An 18,712-nucleotide genomic window follows, 5' to 3' on the forward strand; every position below is an offset into this window, starting at 1 on the left:
ATGGAGAATGATGCTAGATTACCAGAAGCTCAATAAGATCATTCCCCCAATACATGCAGCAGTCCCTTCTGTGGTGGACTTGATGGATCAGTTAACCAATGAGCTGGGAACTTACTACTTTGTGGCTGATCCAGCAAATGCTTTTTTCTCCACTGATATTGCTCCAGAGAGTCAAGGTCAGTTTGCCGTCACATGGGAGGGCCAACAATGGACCTTCACAGTGCTTCCTCAAGGGTACTTGCACAGCCCAACCATCTGTCATGGCCTTGTGGCAGAGGACCTGGCTAAGTGGCCATGGCCTGCAGAAGTGCACCTCTTCCATTATACTGATGACATTTTGCTAACCAGTGATTCCCCTACAGAGTTAGAGAAAGCAGTGCCACAAGTGCTGTCCCACCTGAAGTCATGTGGCTGGACAATCAACAAAGCCAAGCTACAGGGGCCTGGATTATCTGTCAAATTCTTGGGGGTTGTCTGGTCAGGTAAAACAAAAATCACCCTGATGCGGTGATAGATAAAATTCAAGCAAATCCTACCGTTACCACTGTGAAACAGCTCCAGACATTTTTGGGCCTGCTGGAGTACAGGAGAGCGTTCGTGCCCCACCTTGCTCAAGGTGTTTGCCCCTTGTATGCTTTGGTAAAAAAGGGAGTGGGCTGGGACTGGACCCTGACCTTGGAACAAGTGTTCCAAGGAGCAAAGTGCATCATTAAATGTGCTCAGGTTTTGCATGCTCTGGATCCTGCTAGACCCTGTGAGCTAGATGTGCATGTGACCCAAGAAGGCTTTGGGTGAGCTCTGTAGCAGTGATCAGAATGGTTACATCAACCCCTGGGTTTCTGGTCCCACCTATGGAAAGGAGCAGATGAATGGTACTTCCTGATTGAAAAGCAACTGGTGGCTGTGTATGCTGCCCTGTTGGCCATGGATGCTATAACAAGAACTTCCCCAGTAACTGTAAGGACCACTTATCCCATTGCTGGGTGGATCCAACACTGGATGGCTAAGCCTCACAGTGGGATGGCCCAAACGTTCACATTGGCTAAGTGAGGGGTTTATCTGCAACAAAGGAGTACTCTGTACACTAGCCCCCTACAGGGAGAGTTGCAGGAAGTGTTGGGCCCTGTTACCTATGTAGATGGAAAATCTACTGCTCCTGCCCCTATAGAAGGAATGGAAGTTAGCCTGTTTCAGGAAAGGTGGGCACCTATTCTCTCAGATGCATGGTATACTGATGGGTCCAGCAGAAGCCAGCCTGCTGTGTGGACTGCTGTAGCAATCCAACCAGAAACAGACCCAATCTGGTTTGATACTGGAGCAGGTCAGAATAACCAGTGGGCTGAGCTGTGAGCCATGTGGCTCATGGTTGAAAATGAAGCACTGCCCCTGACTATTTGCACAGATGGGTGGTATACCAGGGGCTAACGTTATGGATCTCTACATGTATGCAAATAAATGGATGGTTATGCATAGGCCATTATGGGGGCAGACCTTGTGGCAAGATCTACGGAGATTAGGCCACCAGAAACAAATTATTGCATATCATGTGATCAGGCATGTACTCCTTGCTTCCCCTGGGAATGATGAGGTTGATATGCTAGTTAAGGTGTGATGGTTGGAAACAGTGCTGGGGGTTGGACGAAATGCTTGCAGACTGTCCTCCAGACTCTACATGAGAGGAGTTGGAGCAGGGACCCAGCTCTGGTGGAAGCATTACTCCACCAGACTGCAGCTCCAATTCAGATGCAGGTACAGACTAAGGATGTTTTGCTGAAACCAGGCATAGGGAAACGGAAATATTCTCTTGCCTGCCCCTGAGGGCCTAGAGAGAGGGCAAATGGCCACTTGGACATGGTCTTGGGAAATAAAAGCTCCCTCACATGCATTGGGTGGCTCTTATTTCCCAGTGGAGAGAAACTTGCAAATAGTGCCCTGGGCAATTGCGACCTGGCCCCCAGTATTGCAGGTAACATACCCAGGACCAGCAGACCATGAAATGCTTCTCTGTGGCATCTTTGTGATATCCCTATGGTCCATTATTAGTTCTCCACTGTTGTTGCAAATAGATGCTGAATACCCAATTGAAGAGCGAAAAGTATGGTCCCCTCTTCCCTCATCCAGGAAGACCCCCTCTGCCAGCCAGTCTTTTTGGCTCACCAGAAACTTGCTTGTATCTTGCCTGAGGGTTGTGATTTGCCATTGTTAGTTCCAATAACTGCTTTGTCTTTTTGCCCCTAGGATACAAACTAACACTTTAGTTGACTGGGTACATACCTATGCCTCTGTGGCTAATCAATCACCGTGCTGGGTCTGCACCAAACTCTCCCTGAGCCTGTCCACTGGCATCCTATGGTACATCTCTCTGGCTTCTTTCTGAAAGTTGACTTGGTTACAGAACCAGTGGAACAGTGCAGTTCCCTTATGGAACTCAACCTGGACTGACGACTACGCTGGGGCAAAGCAGCAGTATGACCAACCCAGGCCATTAGTCAGCTACTCCATATGGGATGGCTCAGGGTGGTGCACAGCTGAGGCCATGGAGCTGGCTGGACCAGCTCCCCTTGGTATTGAAAGTCTCAAAGGACAAGCCCAAATGGGCTGGACTCTGACAGGTCTGTGTCAGACTCATACTCTGAAGCATTACTGGGAGGCACAGAATGACATGTGGGCTGCAGTTCCCACTAGGGCCCTCTGGGTGTGTGGCTCTCATCGGTGGCCTTACCTGCCCTGAAATTAAACTAGGTACCTGGGGATGGCCCTATTTGCCTGCTAGAGTTCAGAAATCTCTTGCAATCCAGTCAACCAATTGGGAAGTGTTTAAGGCATGACACTGGGTAAAGCGTACATCCTGGTGGTATTACCCATTGGCTATTTTTTCTCCTCAAACTGCTTCTGGACATCCCTCACTTCCTTAATTGATAGTCACTGACACGGAGATAACTGCTTTGGCTTTGCCCAATGCTTGTGAATTGAATGCAACACTTGATTCCTTAAGCCTGTTAAATGAGGAAATGCATCAATTGAGAAAAGTAGCCTTACAAAATCATATTACCTTAGATATGCTTACTGCATCACAAGGTGGAGTGTCTGCCCTAGTAGGGGATGAATGCTCTGTGTACATTCCAGATGTCTATCATAATGTTAGCCAAGCTCTATGGGCATTAGCTCCTGAGACCCATGCTATCAATTGCCTTACAGATAATCCCATGCAGGAATGGTGGGCTCCCTAACCACTGAATGGCAGTGGGGCCTTGCTGTCTTGGGCAGCAGCACTTGTACTTTTGTTGAGTGCTGTTGCAGTTTGTACTGCTGTTGCGGCATTTGGGTGCAGGGTTCTGCCCTCCTTGCCAAGGGGACCTCATGGAAGACACCCTCATGTGTACATACATGTACATTGTATGGTGAGGAACCCTGAAGGGGTGGATAGTAGTAAAAATGGAGTCAGCCAGTATTCCTTACACAGATGTCTGGGCAACTATGATTAAGCAGTATTCATATAACCTTGAGAATGGGCCCACATGTGCAGAATCATGCTGTTATGTAATCTTTTGGCATCCTGCCGGCTTTGTGTGCATTCAGTATAAAAGGGAGTCAGGACTTCCCATGGTGCAACATGTAGCTTCCAGCATGCGTGGATTGCTCCACCCCAGAATAAAGGCATGTCCAGCATACCCACAGCTCCACGAATTTTTTTCTGTCTGCCCGAATCCCCTGTGAACCTGCTCAGCCTTTAGAAGCTGCAAGATTGCTCCTTTGTGTATTCACTCAATTAATCCCCAAATAGGCCTAGGTACTCTGAATCAGTCATTTTAGGGTGAAAAAAACCAAAGCACAGAGAGAATAGTTTGTGTGTCCAACTTTACTTGCCAGCTAATGGTTGTATAGGCCTGAGCCCAGTTGTCAGCTCTCAATCACAATGCTGTCCTGCCTTTCTCTGAGCAGAATATATAGAATTGACGCTTGAACAATGTTAGGGTTGGGGTGCTGACTTTTCACTGTCCCAAAACGTAACTACCAATAGCCTGTTGACAGGAAGTCTTACTGATACAGAAAGATCTAATCATATTAATGGGGAAGAAAAGGGAGGGACCCTAGGAGGAGGCAATAGTAAATAGTCTAGATGGGATTGGCTAAAAAGCTGAATGCCTCAAGAGTTCATGGAATTATGGGCTAGGAGATTTGAAATAAAAGAGAGCTAGGCCTTTGGCTTGGGGGCTCTCCAGCTGGCTTGGACTCTCAGGCTCCCTCATTGGCTATCTTCTTCTTTGAGGATGCCTGGATGATGGTGCTGCAGCTGTCCACATTTCCTAACAGACAGTATTTTGGATGGAAAGGAACTCCAGGCACAGGCCACTGGGCTGGCCTAGCAGAGTGGCAGGTTTATTCTTTGGGTGTCCTAGAGGGGACAAGCTCTTAGGCAGAAGAATTCCACTTTCCAAAATTTTGTAGTTTTTGTATATTATGTTGTTTTAGTTTGTAAACTGACCCTATAGAAATAAGATAACTAAAAATAGGGGAAATGATAGGAGAACCCAGGTGTTAAAGTTTTGCCTTAATTGATAGCTTTAAGTGATTAAAGCTATAACTAAAGACTTAAAGAGTTTAGCCATGGTTGATAGGCCTAAGTGACTAATTCTTGTGGAAAGCTGTTATTCCAAAATTGTGAAGCTTTTGGATAGACTCCTTTCCTTTATCACCAAAGCTTTGCATCTAAAATTTTGCCTAGAGTGTGGCGGTGGGCAGCAGGACCCCAAATTATTGTTTGTTAACATTACTGATAACAGTCAATTAACACATATTTTGTGTTATAGGTATTATATACTATATTCTCAAAATAAATAAGCTAGAGAAAAGAAAATATTACTTAAGAAATCAAAGGGAGAGAAAATACATTTATAGTACTGTATATATTTTTTGAAAAAAATCCACATATAAGTGGGCCCATGCAGTTCAAAATCACATTGTTCAAGAGTCAACTGTAAGGTCCTGTGTATGAGAAAATGAAGAATACACAACTATAACCTCCAGGAGAGTGAATAAATCAGACAAATTAATAGACAAAACTCTATTACAGGTGAAAAGTTAAAAAAACAAAGCAAGGTGAGAGGAGCTATCAGAATGAAATTTAAAGAGTGCCATGGGAATTTGTAGGGTGGCTCCAGACAGCCTTGCGAACAAGAGAGTTTTTAAGATACTGAGAGCCTGGCTAAGGAGAAAATATCAGGGGTTCCAGACAGGGGCATAAGACACACAAAGACCAACTTCTGAGAGCACATGGCAAGTTTGGGGAACTGCAAGTAATAAAGTCTAGGTAAAGCATGAAAGGGAGGACAAAGTGGGCAGAGACTGTTTTGAGTGACCTATATCCACACTAAGGAGTTTGGGCTTTATTCAGAGAGCAATGAGAGCTCTTGAGCTGTGGAAAGCAGCTTTGCATTTTGGAGGGGTGGTTCTGGCAGCAGGTAGAGAACAGTTTGGAAGGAGGCATGCCTAAGTTCAGAGAGACTGGTAGAATTGCCCTTTTGATTGTCTAAAGCAGAAAGGGTAGACATATCTGGGTGGGACTGAGACATAAAAAAGAAATGAGAATTGTAGTCCAGGAAAAAAACTTAGGGTATTTTCAAATTGTGGCATTTATGAAACATGCAAAAAGAACTGTCCCATGGCAGTCCAGAGCTGGGGAAGAATAGCTGGGGGAGTCTTATGAGTTTAGGGGCCATCAGCACTTGATAACTGAAGAGGAATGGGTGAGATCATGCAGAGGTTTGAGAACAGAGAAGGAAAGAGGGCCAAAGCCAGGACCTTGGAAAACATCAACAATTAAGGGACATGCTAATAAAACAGCAGCCTGGAAGAAAAGATTGGCCAAACAATGAGATGAATCAAGAACTCAATGTCAAGAAGACCAAGAGAAAGACTTATTTAAAAGGGAGAGGGGGTAGTCAGTGGGTAAAAAGTATCAAAGGACTTAGCAATAAGAAGGTTATCACTGATTGGAAAGGTGGGGAGAAGGGCCCAAGGACAGAAAAGTGATAAAGCAGTTAGCAGTTGAGAAAACGACCACAGTGAAGGGAAAGGATGCTCTCAAGTCCTGCAGCTGTGAAGGGTTTGTGGCTGGAGGAAAATTTTGATTCAGAGAGGGAAGATGCAACTCTTCTTCTCTCTGGTGACACCTTTGTTCTTACTCTCAAACCATTTCCCCCAAATGACTTCAGTTTCTTCCTCTGTTCATTTTGCAACGGGGCACATCCAGGGCCCCCCAACAAAGGGTATTTGTGACAGGGCCTGGAGATTGGGGTGTCCAAGAAAAATATAATCTCCCCACCCCAGGGTGGGCCGCCATGGGGGATGGGAGCCTTGAGCAGGGCCACTGAGAGTCATTTTGCATGTCAATAACAAGATAGCTTCATTCTTCATATGCAAAAAGAGTTATTTTGCATATCACCAAAGATAATCAGGAAGGTTTAAAAGACTTAATGCAGAATGTAATTAGAGAGGGAAGAGGGGAGACAGGGGCCTGTGGGAGAGGAAAAGGGACACAGACTCTGGGGAACAGTGTAAAGACCACGCAGGAAGAAAGAGGGGAGAAAGGACTCTTGCTAGTGGGCCATAAGAAGGTGCCACATGGTTATGGATTAAGAGCTGGAGATTGTTGTGACCCAGTGGATGGTGCTGAGAACAATGAGAGGCCTGCCTAGCCAAGCCCCGGACTTCTGTTCTTTTTCTTTTGAAGGACAGTACCCCTGACTGGCCTGACTCGCCTAACTGGGCAAAGAGGGGAAGGCGGGATTGTGTGTGTGCTGGTGATTGTTTTAAAGGGATTTTGAGGTTTAAGGGAGACACTTAGCCATTAATAAAACCTGTATAACTTTTGAATAAATAGTTCCTTTCTTTTTCACCAGACTCTGCCATTCAGAGCTATAATTCCAAGGGTGGCGGGCAAAGGACCTACAACCGAGGGACCCCGGGGGGTGGTGGGTGTTGTGTTTTGGTAACAGCATCTGGGCACAACCCCCGCCCCCCACCACAGGTCCATTTGTTAGGTAACAATTTCTCCCCCTAACTCTTCAAACCTCATACTCCTGAACCATGCGAGAGTAGAATATTCTGTACTCGAAGCCCAGTCACCTAGTTTTACTCCCCCACCCCACCCACTTTCTACCTGTATAACCTTTACTCTTTGAAGTTTAACTTCCTTACTTTTAAAATGAGACTAATAAAGATAGTCCTTAGGATTGTTTTGAGTTGTAAATGAAAGAGGCATAGGCATAGCAGGTGGTCAACCAAATGCAACAATACTTTCTTCTTCTACCTAACTCTGAGACATATTTAATTTTTTTTCATTGTCTTTTTATGCCTAAAGTTTCTAAATCACTGGGCTCACTGTTATCATTTCTTTCTCACCTTCCTCTTTATTCACAGCAATGGCTTCCTTGCCCCATCCCTGCCAACTCAGAGACCCTCCTCAGAATCATACATAAGTAGGAGAAGGTCATTTGTTACTGCTTAGCAGCTGATTCTACTGTGCTTTTCATATGATTCTCATGTCTTGTCTTTGAAACCTCCACTCCCTCCCTGAATTCTGTGGCCCTAAGGACTTATGGTTATTTCCTGACTGCTCAGCCCTTCTGAAGCCACTATCAGTTCTTCAGTTGACTGTGGAGCCCCACTGGAGCCCCAGTGTGGTCCTCAGCTCACCTCTCATTATAATTCTCCAAGAACTTGCCAGTCTGGAGACTTTGAGATGTCAATCTGCCTCAGACTCCCAGATATGTTTTTACATATGATGTAATTTTTCATCTTATAATTCGCAAAGAATTTTCATTTCAGTTATCTCATTTGCTCCACTTGGCTATCATTTGAAGTAGTCTGAGTTGGCATTATTCTCTCAGTTTTACAAATAAAGAAAAAAACCTGAGACCAAGAATTTTTTTAATTTCCTGAATTCTACCTGAGCTATATTGCTACATTTCTAGGATAACGTTACCCGGAAATTATGTCTCTACCTCAAATGTTACTTGAGTTTATCCTGCTCCTGAAACTAACCCCACTCAGCTGGTATCTTGGACTGAATGTTTGTGCCCTGTCATTCCATGTGACTATATTTGAGAAAAGGGCCTTTATAAAGATAATTAAGGTTAAATGACACCATAAGGTGGAGTCCTGATCTAATAGAATTACTGTCTTTAGGAAGAGAAATGCTCTCTGCCAAGTGAGGACACAGCAAGAAGGTGGCCACCTACAAGACAAGAGAATGGGCCTCAGAATGAAGCCTACCTTGCTGACACCTTGACCTTAGATTTCCAAGCCTCCAGAACTGTGAGAAATAAATCTCTGTTTGTAAAACACCCAGTCTATGGTATTGGATTGGCCAAAGAGTCTGTTTAGGTTTTTCCATAAAATAAAAGACATAGTTTTGATTTTCACTAGTAACTTTATGATTTGGATATTTTTGAATATGCTGGTTTTCTCTCACTATTGGCTTCTAGTGGGTAGAGGTCAGGGGTGCTGCTAAACATCTTCTAATGCACAAGATAGCCCCACAGCAAAGAATTATTTGGCCAAAATGTAAATAGTGCCAAGAAACTCTGCAAACTACTTTTGGCACAGATGTGGACAACAGTGTGGGGATTAACTATGGACGTCGAGGGGTGGGATGGATGGAGGAGGGCAAAGGGGAAAAAACTGGGACAACTGTAACAGAGCAATTAAAAATGATAATAAAATAACACATACCAAAAATATCAATCACAGCACCTTCTCCATACGCTGCACAATTCTTCACAAATTTTGATGTTTCTTTTTTAAATGCATTCTGATATGACAACTGTCACACTAAAATCTAACAAAATTGTTTCAAATGAAGTTAAAGACAACTAAGCACTATTACATCCATCATATGGAAAAAACTAAATGAACGTTTTAGCCAACCCTATACTTTGTTATGGCAGCCAGAGCAGGCTAATATAGCTAGCGACCGCTTTGGAGATGTCTTATTCAATTTTTCTGTATATCTCACATTTTATATCTCACATTCAGTCAATCGGCAGAGTTATCTTCATTGTTTTTATATAATATGCCTTGAATTCTATCATTTCTCTCCATGTACAAAGTCACCATCTTAACTGTAGACTTCATTAGCTGATGCCTAGATAGCATTAGCATCTCCTGACCTGAACACCATTGTGAGATAGCATCAATTAAAATATCATTTTTGTTTCATCATAAACCTATTATTGCCAATCAGACCAAATGCAAATTTCTCAAGCAGAAATATGACTTTCTACCACTTGGCCCAGCTGTACCTGTTTTCTCATGTTCGATATTCAGCACCAATAGTGGAGCCATGCAATGAGGTGACAGATGGCAGAAAGAGCACAGAGATCTGGGTCCTGGTATGCCACTTTGTACATACACATGGCCTTGGCTAACACATCACTTAGCTTCCTTGGGAAGCTTCTCTGTGAAATGAGGACAAAAATATAACTCAACCACATACCTGAAGAGACCTCAGGGAGGACTAAATAACAGATATAAAGCACTTTGAAAACTGTGTAGGTAGCATTAATGTTATTATTTTACTGCTCCTCAACACCAGGGAGCCTAGACCTGGATGTGCACTTCTTCATGCATGGTCCTGATCCTTACCCTCTGCTCTCTTCTATCTCTGCCTTTCCCCTTCACCCAAGTCTGCAAGGCACCTAACTCATGACATGTCAAATCCTCTTCTTCTTAATCCACATTGCCTTCTGTACCTTTTTAGTCTTTCCAACAGCTAAGATTAGTTCTTTATATGCTTTGATAGATAGATTTGAGGCAGACAACATCACATTGCCCTCTGCAGATGAGATTTGCTGAAGAAAGGAAAAATCCTCTGTTGATTTTGCATCCCTTATTATGCTGAACACCTATTGGGGGAACTTGATAAACTCTTAGTCACTAAACAAATGAGAGTTACCATTGCAGGCTTGTAAACCATGTGTTAGATACAGAATCACAGGATTTTATGGTCCCAGTAAAAGTATAGCCCCATCAGGCTACTTCTTATTTAATATCTCCATTTACTCTCTGGGGGTTTGACATTCTCTGTAGTAGTAGTCTTCTGATTTAATAACCCACCCTGCAATTCACAACTCCCCCCCCCCAATAACGTTCTTTATTTTGTCTAACAACTCGAGAGCATGACTTGGATTATAGTTCCCAGAGCTTCTGCATACTGTAGAATGGGAAATAGGACAGTCTTTTTAAGGTTCATAGAAATGATCACAGGAGGGAATTGGTGTAAGGTCATAGAGCCAAATCTGCCATTTATAAGCTTCAGGATTTTGGGTAAGTGACTTATCTTCTCTGGGCCTCAGTTTCCTGACATGTAAATGGCATAATGAATGTATTTCATACTGGTGTGCACTCAGCAATGTGAATTGTTATGATTAAATCCCAAAGGTGGGTTTTGAGAAATAATTAAAAGGATCTCAAGGCACTAGTAAAAATACAAAACCAAGGGCTCAGGGATGATTTCATGATAAAATATAGAGAAAGACATGACAGTGAAGCAGGGAAACAGCACGACAGCAGAGAGGAGCAAAAACTCTGGATCTGGGTCCTGGTTCCTGCACTCACTAGTTATAGGATCTTGGGCAGCTGATTTTATCTCTGTATCAGTAAAATTGGCATAATGATTATGAGTCCCTACTTCACAGGTTGTTGTGAGGACTGAGTGAAATGACACAGGCATAGCACTGAGGCCAGGGCAAAGGCTAGAGGAAACACCATGTACTAACTGCTGTTATTGCAAAAGCTCACAGACTTAGCTCCCTGAAATTGTGCAGAAAGGATACAACTCTGGATTGAAAGATTCTATATGTTTGTCCCTCAAAATCCCAGAGGCCCCAGATTGCCGAACTAACATACTCCCCAAAATAGGGAAGTATCATTGAGTGCCTAGTCCTTGAAATTCAAGGCTTCTAGCTCTACCCTTAGTGAAGTCAGCCCCAAATGTTATGGTAGAAACATAAAGATTTGTGGACCTTTCTGGCCTCCCCAGAACAGTGTCATGCTTTCAGAATTTTTTCAAAGGGATAAAGTGAATTAAATTCTTGGAGATCAAAACAAAAATACAGACAAAAAGAACTGAGGTTACAATATTTGAACAAGGAACTGAGCTGGTGTCCAGGCTTCCAGAATAAGTGGGGGAAGGGGAATGAACCACACAGGGCTCCACTTCTATGGAGTCAGCACCTTGGATCACTCTGCTGCCCAATCCATCTTCTGACCTATCTCCCCGCAAAGTTCCTCAAAATACCCCAAAGTGCACCACCAAGCTAAAGCCTCTTTGTCTTCTGGATATCCTTTATTTCCCCATGCCTCATATCTGTAAAGTCAGCACCTCAGGTCCATTGGGAAAGGAATAGTTGGTGAAATGCTGAAAATCAGTAGGTATTAAATAGCATTTATGGCTCTGGAAGTTTCCTGAGGAGGAAATTCTCCAGCCCACCTTTCCTGACCTGCAGAGTTTCTCTTCAAAAGCTCCAAGACCCAGAGGGACTTCTCAGTCAGACTCCTGAGATCAGATTATTCCCCCTGCAGAGTTTTATTGTCTCATTTTTGTCCTCTGGTTAGGACCCCACATTTGGAAGTTGTGAAGCTCATATAGCCCCATCCTCACAGAGGTGCTTGACTTGCCCTGGAGCTTGGCAGACAGAAAATTTGGTGTGTTGCTCATAGTATTACCATGTGATCCTGGAGTAACTTGAAGCCCCTGAGGAACAGTCTTTGGAACCTGCCCATTTTCCATCAAGAAATGCCTACATGAGATCTTGCAGCAAGGATGGGAAAGGCTTTGACAAGCAATTTTCACAACAGGCATAGAATCTCTGTGGGAGGCCAAGTGTAACAAGCAACTTCTCCCTTGTAATGACTTAATTTAATTAGCTTCTTTTATAAGCAAACTTTCCAGCCACCTCCCCAACCCCCACCATCTCTCCTCAGGTTCCTCAGGAATCCACCAGAATCAAGCCAGTAGGAAGGGGAATATTGGTGATTGGCTGATCTCTCTGACCTGTCTCCTGACTAAATTCCAAAATGCTCAGGGAAATTTCAGAAATTCCCAAAATAACTTCAGAATTTCATGAACTTTATTTCTTATTTTGGTTCTAAAGACCAGACATGCCCTGTGATACTGTTTTCTAATTAGAACATTTTCTTGAAATCACTGTATTTGTCAACTTTTCAATGATTTCTTCCAGCTGCTCATCCATACATTCTCTTCAGCTTGTGTGTACTTCCCTCTCCTTCTAGCACTTTCCTTGACTCCTGAGAACCCATAGGAATCACATGAGCCTTCCTTGCTTGGACTTTGCCAAAGGCTACTGGGCTGTTTTTGAAACATTGCCCAGTTTGGGGGTAGGGCTGAACATGCAGCACTATCAACTATGGCCTTCTTCCACTAAAAGGAGTACTTTGCTCATACCACAGAATGTGTGGTAAAATAATGTCCACCACCAGAAACATACATGGACAGATGGAAGAAGAGACAACTCCAGATGTGCATTGCCAGAGCTACCCTTAGGGCAAAGGTCAGCATGAATAAAGAGTAACAATTTGGAAATTTCTGGTGTGACTAAAAGGTCAGCTCCTTTAAGCAACAATGCTGGACTGATAGTTTACCAATAGTTGTCTTTTTTTTAATATCCTTCTCTGATAAGATTTTCCCCTCTGCTTGATTGGTCAGCTGGCATATTCTCCTCTGAAGTTCCATTCTTTAAAATTTCCCTGTGCAAAAAGGTGTCGATAGATTTTGGACATATTTAGGGATAACTAACTTTTACAACTGGAGTTGTTTAACAATTTGATTCTTTTTCTTTTTCTTTTTTAATTTTTTATTTTTTTCTGTGCTTTTTAAAAAATTTTTATTTTCTTTATTTTTTCAAATACATTTGTCTCTGCCTTCCCCCCACCACCTTCCCCTGCCCCCTCCCCCTCCCTCCCTCAATCTTTCCCATTTGGTTTTGTCCATGAGTCCTTGCTACATGTTCCCCGACCCTCCCATTCCCTTGCTTTTCCCCTGTCCCCGCCTCCCTCCATCCCTCTTGTCTCTGTTCGTTTCTTTTCCTTTCAGTGTTGTTGGTCTTATTTTCCTTGCATCTTTGTATTGTTGGTTAGGTTCCACTTACAGGTGAGATCATATGGTATTTGTCTTTCGCCCCCTGGCTTATTTTGCTTAGCACAATGCTCTCTAGTTCCATCCATGCTGTTGCAAAGTTTAGTAGTTCTTTTTTTCTTTTAGCTGCATAGTATTCCATTGTGTAAATGTACCATAGTTTTTTAATCCAGTCATCTACTGATGGGCATTTAGATTCTTTCTTTGTTATTTGAAGGAGACAAATGCTCCCAGAGTACAACTTATCCCCAAGGACACAGCAGGAACTGCAGGCTGGCATCTGAGCACATAAGGGAGCCTCTCTGCCTCCAAGAGGGAGGCGAATAGCATTATGTCCAGCAACACTTTCCCACCTCTGTCTTTGCTAAGTCCCCTTGTTTCATTCTCTAATATTCTTCAAAGCTAGCTTACTTCAATGTTCATTCTAATGGCTAACATACAGCCACCACAATAAACAAATGCACATACAATGCAAAGAAAAATTTTAACATGTAAGGAGAGCTCCCTGAAGATACAGCTTCATTTTTTTAAGCATTATTTTGATTAAGTGCTGTCTTCTCTCTGGTTCTCATAACTTTTCTCAGCTCTTCCTCAGTAACAGGATGTATGAGCCTTTGATGCTGATTATGAATTTAATGTTATAAAACTATGTCAACAAATTTTTGTCATTTTTCTAGTGCACTTCATTAGTGTATTAAGGAAAATTGAAGGTATCTCTTATTAACCCAATTTCTGATCTAAGTAAGGTCACAAAAGATCATTTGCATTTGAGTCCTGATTCCCAAGTCTTCTAAATTCAAAGGCAGAAGAAGAAAGATAAAAGATCAGAAGGTGTTATCTCAGAGACCATTACCCATCTCCTTCTAATAATCTCCTAGGGATTGAGTCAGCAAAAGGACTTTCCCCATCCATAATTAAAATGACTAACTGACATGACTGGGGGGCTCCCCCAAAGCCCACTTATTCAAATAAAAATTTTTTCTCTTCCCTCCTACCTAGGTATTTTATATTACACCATTACATTCATTTATTAGAACAAAGGAATTATTGATAAATGTAGCTTATTAAACATATTTCCTAAATGACACAGAGGTATTGTGATATCATGAAAACACTTGTTGAGTAAATCCAAACAGGATACAAATCCTGGCTCCACCCCTTGCCAACTGTGTGAGCATCAGCAAGTATTCACTCTCTTTGTGTTATTGATAGGACCAGAGGAGGCAGCACAGGTAAAAGCCTCCTACACATATGCACTGAGCCAGGCACATCACATGCAACTGGTACATGATCATTTCGGTCACGACCCTGTCTGTTGTCAAGGGAAGAAAGGTCTAAAAATTTTTTAGAGTGTTGGGTATAAAATACACATAAAGATAGTAAAAAAAAAAAAAATCAGATAAGGAGAGAATGTTTCATATGTCTGAAAAAATGTGAAAACCAGGAAATGCCCTGGGCAGCTGCCAGCAGCCTGGGTGCAATTGGCATTTGAACCTAAAGAGGAGAAGGCAAGGAGCAAAAGCAAACCACCAGCTTTCCACTTCCCCCAGACCATTCTGCTGCCCAGTGTCTCCTCTAAGGCAGACCTGGCCTCATTACCCACCTGTCTCCACTAGCCTCTCTTTCTGTTACAGGGGCCAGCTCAGGGCTATCCTAGTACAGATGTCATCTCTCACTTGGATGACAGAGGACACACTCTCTTGAGTGGCTCCCAGCTTCTACTCCTGCTGTTCTCAATCCATTTCTACATGGTGACCAGAGTGACATTTCCAAAATGCATCTCTGACTACTTTACTCTTCTGCTTAAAACCCATCATCACCTCAGAATTAAGTTCAACTCCAGGCTTTTTACAATTTGGATCTTGCCATCAATCATCTTCTCTCCCCACCACTGCCCTCAGGAAAATCTATATCAGCCTCACGGGACTTATTTCAATGCCATAAATACAACTGGCTTTCTCTTGTTGTTCACTCTGAGCGCCACTTCATCACCTGTCTGTCTCAGGTTTTTTTTACATTTAAAAATTTTTTTTTTATTTTTAGAGAAAGAGAGAGAAATATCAATTTGCTGCTCCACTTATTTATGCATTCATTGGTTGATTCTTGTATGTGCCCTGACTGGGGAATGAATCTACAATCTTGATGTATCAGGATGACACTCTAACCAACTGAGCTACCTGGCCAGTGCCTCAGGTTTCTTTTTAGATATCACTCCTCCTAGAAAAAGCCTTCTCTGACCCCTCTAGTTTGGGCTGGCAGCTGGCCCACCTGCTTCTGCAGCTTTGTGGGCTTCCTGTCCTCATATTTACCCCATGAGGCAGCAACTAACTCCTGTTTATACACACCTACCACTGTTAGCCCACTGACAGCAAGAATGGAGTCTCACTTGCCACTACTGAACCCTCAGACCCTAGCACAACCTGTAACATAAAAATGTGCTCAAATAAATAACCAATAAATGAGCTCATGAAACTATTATCCAACCCCTCAGTTATGTCTCACAATAAATATTTTCTGGGGGGAAAAAATCCCCAATGGTCTTTTTGCAACAAAAGTATGTTAGTGCATTTTTCTTCACAAACTTTCTGTCTCTAAAATTCAAACCTAAATACTGGGGACAGGACTACATAGAGGTAAGGGGGTAGTCATAGAGGCAACTAAAATGGTGCTTTATTCTAAACATTATAGGAAATAACACTATTTATATCTCTGAGGGTTGCAGATTGTCTTTCTGACTCAGTGCCAATAAGTTCCTGACACATATTTGTGTTGTTACAGCTAACACAGGAAGCCACTTTCAAATCTCCCAGAGAATTTATAAGGGAACAAAGTTGTTAAGGGAAACTCAAAATAAAAAGAAATCAACTTACCTTAAGGAATCTCTGATGCCTCCAAGTACTCTGTAGACAATCGTGTTTTCTGTACTAGAGGTGCAAACGAGGTAAAATACTATCCCTACAGCCTCACAGGATGACACTTATATGGAATATAGGTTTTTTATTGATAATAAATCCTTGTTTTTATAATGTACAGTAGAGGTAATAATCATGGACTAGATTCCTTTTAATTTTCCCAGCTTAAGTAATCTCTAAACTTCCAGAGCAAATAGACTCCCCTCCTACCTCCTCCGCCCCCTCCCTCTTCTCTTCCTCTCCCTGTTCCTTCCCTAGTCTGTTCTCCCCTCCCCTCTTCTCTCCTCTCTTCTTTCTTGTTCTTCCTCAGCCCTGTTTCCCCTCTTCTTTGAAACCTCTCTTGGAAGCACTAAAGATGCAAAACGTTTTCATGCCTGACCTGGCTTTCCCTAAAGACTCCTCCAACTTTGGGATTGTTTGGCTCCAACTGCTCAGGCTCCCATTATTTTCTTCATCAAAGGGGTGAACCCACAATGCCACCAAGTCATCAGTCCAATAGAAATTTTCCATTAAATATTGTCAAAGATGGTACCATTTTCTCCCTGGGTCAGTTAATATAAAGAGGTTAATAGATTCAACAGAGATAAACATAAGCTGTTAACTAAAGTCCATTCTCATTGATTAATTTATTTACACCTTCCCTTCCCATTTATTCTTAATGGAGCCCATGTACTTGGTTTTCTTTTCTTTTTTTACTTTAAATTAATATTTTTATTATAGTGTTTTCATCATTCATCTAGTGAGTCTGGAAAGGGGATTAATATTTTTATTACAAAGTGCTTAATATTCAATTGCTTACTTAATCCTCTTACCAACCATGTGATTTATGAGATATTATTTTCCCTCTTTCATAACTGTAGTCTAGAAATAATAATTTGCTCAAAGATTATCAGATAGTCAGTAGCAAAGCAGTGTAGCTCTCTCTTATAGGAACAGAAACATTTCCTGACCTGACCATTTTTTGTGGAACTTAATAGTTCTGCTTTTATTTTTCATAGGATTTTGTATTCTTTACAGTAGTGGCTGAGCTGAGAGAATTGCTAGGCAAAGTAGGGTGCCTCAACAAACAGACACAGAAAATGTGAGAGGGTTGACAAACAGGACAGATGCAAAACTCAGTACAGAGTTTTCTTTGTGTTCCATGGTTGGCCCTTGCTCACGTCACCTTGACATTATCTGCCCTCTGAGTCCCCCCTGCCCCGGGCAACTGTGCAAACCCATCTTGGACAAAGTAATCTAGGATCAGACGGTCAAGAGTGCTGAAAGTTTGGTTTAAAGCTGTCTCCAGGAGTTAAACAAAAAGGAAAAGCATGTATTGGGTTTTCTGTGAGGACTCCATCCTCAGGCATTCTTTACCCAATAAAAGGATGAAACCCTCACATAAGTAACTCTAATTCAAAGAAGGCAGTGGGTAGAATCTGAGAACAGTATAGAGACAGTGATGAGGTTCTGACAGGAATTTCTTAAGGTTCTATAGCAAAGCTAAGCAACCTGGGCAAATGTTTGTCTTTCTCTGCATTATCCAGCTTGGCTGCTGCATTAACCAGAGCTCAGTGGAAAATTGCATAAGACAAGCCCCTGGTAGACTTCCATATTCTGGGCTTAACCTTGGGGGACTAGCACACCTCAGATATCTGGTGTGTAAGACAAACAAGAAAAGCAGGAGGAATCCCTGAGCCTGGAATGAATATACATGAGATTTTTTAAAACGCCCAAGATGGTCCTGGCATGCACCAATGAGTTACATTGCAAAAGCATAACAGCTTTCTCCCAGAAAAGGTGTTGCTTAGATGATGGGGTACACCCTAGGATCCCAGGTTGGTAGGGAGGCAGAATACTAACAGAGCTGGGCTAAATTTTGGTACCTTTAGAACATTCTGAAGCCCCACTATCTCTCAGCTCCAATGCACTGAAAACAAATCCATTTATTTAAAGCATTAATAAATTTAAACTCTCAAGAAGATTCTCATCTCAACAGTTTATGTGGTTGAGGTAGATGATAGAAATTTCTAGAAGTTTTGAGTTTCCCACAAATTATTCTTGTATTAACTAAAATTATACACAGTGATACACAAAAAAAGTAAAAGAAATACCATCCCCCCACATGAATATCAATAGAGGCTATCTCATCCTTAGCTTTTGCTTCCTTTTACTTTTTTGTACTTTCCTAATATTTTATTAAGAAAGAAAATCTACTATGTATATGGTAGAAAAAATTTATATCAAACAAAAATAACTTACTTTTCAAGAATTATTCTTCTGACTATGTATGAAGTGATAAGCAAGACATAAGTCTCAATTATGAATTAACAAAGCAAAGAAAAAATGCTTACCTGAAGTTTCTTTCAGATGCCTTGACTTTAGTCTCTCCTGTCTCTCCTGCCTTCTTCCTCCAAGTAATTCAACTTGCTTGTTTAAAGGAAAAGTGAAACAGCAAATTATATTTTACGAACCTTGACAGCCAATAGCAAGAAAATAAGGAACTTTTTGGTCAGTGAGCCATCTGTGCCGTATAGAAACTTTGTGTGGGTGTTGGTGCTGGCTTCCTCCTCAAGAAGGGGTAAGAGTCCCAGTTAGGAACTACATCTAAAAGGAGGAAACCTAGATTAGCTCTGAATGGAATGACTGCTTTGTTTTGTAT

General features: G+C 42.1%; 1 protein-coding gene across 1 annotated transcript in view; it reads right to left on the minus strand.

Moving 5' to 3' along the window:
- Nucleotides 1-18,443, minus strand: part of CYSLTR2 (cysteinyl leukotriene receptor 2) — a 65,988-nt gene extending 47,545 nt beyond the window's left edge. Inside the window, exon 1 of the mRNA XM_054586615.1 lies at nt 18,405-18,443. The gene's annotated coding sequence lies outside the window, so the exon portion shown is untranslated. The remainder of the gene's footprint in view (nt 1-18,404) is intronic.
- Between the last annotated feature and the right edge of the window lie 269 nt (nt 18,444-18,712).

This window comes from Pteronotus mesoamericanus, unplaced genomic scaffold, assembly GCF_021234165.1.
Source record: "Pteronotus mesoamericanus isolate MK-2021 breed Mesoamerican mustached bat unplaced genomic scaffold, CSHL_Meso_final contig_94, whole genome shotgun sequence".
In the NCBI taxonomy this organism is placed as follows: domain Eukaryota; kingdom Metazoa; phylum Chordata; class Mammalia; order Chiroptera; family Mormoopidae; genus Pteronotus; species Pteronotus mesoamericanus.